A 1109-nucleotide genomic window follows, 5' to 3' on the forward strand; every position below is an offset into this window, starting at 1 on the left:
CGAGCGGAGCGGAGCAGCCCCCGAGCATCCGCGGGCGCGGGGGGCGTCTGCCTGGAGCTCCCGGGGGCTCGAGAGGGCCCCGCCCCGTCCCGCCCCGCACGTGCCCATCTGGGGCTGGCCGCCAGCTGCGGTGCAGGAGCCTCGGCCCCCGGGGTGTGGCGAGGCGGGGAGGGTGGTCTCGACTCTCGACTCCGCGCTGGGCCTGGGTCCAGGTAGGGAGGGTCTGGGAGATAAGGCCCGCGAAGGAGAGGTCGGGGGAGTCCCTCGGCCCCTTCTCCTGCCCCCACGCCACCTCCTACACCCAGGCCACTCGGACCCCAGGCGCGGGCCCGAACGCCAGTCGATGCTTTTCTTGACCCTCGACTCTGAGCAGGGTGAGGAGGCCTTTCCCCCTCACGTGCCAATCCTGCCCCCATGCCCTAGGAGGGTCCAGGTGGGAGGGGCAAGTCCTCCGTCTCGATCCCCATCCTCGATGTCCCCTTCTAGGCTGCGCGGGGGGGAGGTTCGGGGGGAAGAGGAAGGGTCTTCCTTACGTGGGCAGCCCTTCCCCAGTAGCCCCAGGAGGGTCTGAGGAGGGGAGGAGTCCGCGATCTCTTCCATCACAACCAGCCGCCTTTGTAACCTCAGCAGCCGAGGTGTTGTGGGGAAGGGTCCCCCAGCCTCCGAACCTCCCATCCCAGAACACCCCTCCCCTCCTCGATGATCCAAGCAGCCTCGTCTTCAGGCGCAGGAGAGGGAGGCTCCAAGCGCTCAATGCTCTCCCAGGAGAGATGGGGGGCGGGAGTCCCCCAGCGCTCGCCCCTTATGCTCAAGAGCCCTTTCCACCACGAAACAAAAACTAACCCGATCTACTCCGACCTCAGGCGCCGGGCCACGGGAGGTCCGGAGTCAGCCGGCAGCTCTCCGGACAGATGGTCCTGAGAGCAGCGAGAGCACGTCCCGTCATCAACTCCCCAGGCCCCCTCGCGCCTCAGTCCAGCCCCTCCCCAGTAAAACAAAAGCGGATTCAGCAGCACCAACCTCTGACGGCGGGCAGGAGGGTGATCAGCTCCCGGCAGCGCGCCCAACTCCTCCCGGCTCCTCACCGCCCCGGCTCCCCGCCGCTGGTC

General features: G+C 68.5%; 1 protein-coding gene across 1 annotated transcript in view; it reads right to left on the reverse strand.

Moving 5' to 3' along the window:
* Positions 1 to 1086, reverse strand: part of SMPD3 (sphingomyelin phosphodiesterase 3) — an 88864-nt gene extending 87778 nt beyond the window's left edge. Inside the window, exon 1 of the mRNA XM_008067342.1 lies at positions 1021 to 1086. The gene's annotated coding sequence lies outside the window, so the exon portion shown is untranslated. The remainder of the gene's footprint in view (positions 1 to 1020) is intronic.
* Positions 1087 to 1109: the final 23 nt, after the last annotated feature.

This window comes from Carlito syrichta, unplaced genomic scaffold, assembly GCF_000164805.1.
Source record: "Carlito syrichta isolate Samal-C Ts95f unplaced genomic scaffold, Tarsius_syrichta-2.0.1 Scaffold106348, whole genome shotgun sequence".
Classification (NCBI taxonomy): Eukaryota; Metazoa; Chordata; class Mammalia; order Primates; family Tarsiidae; genus Carlito; species Carlito syrichta.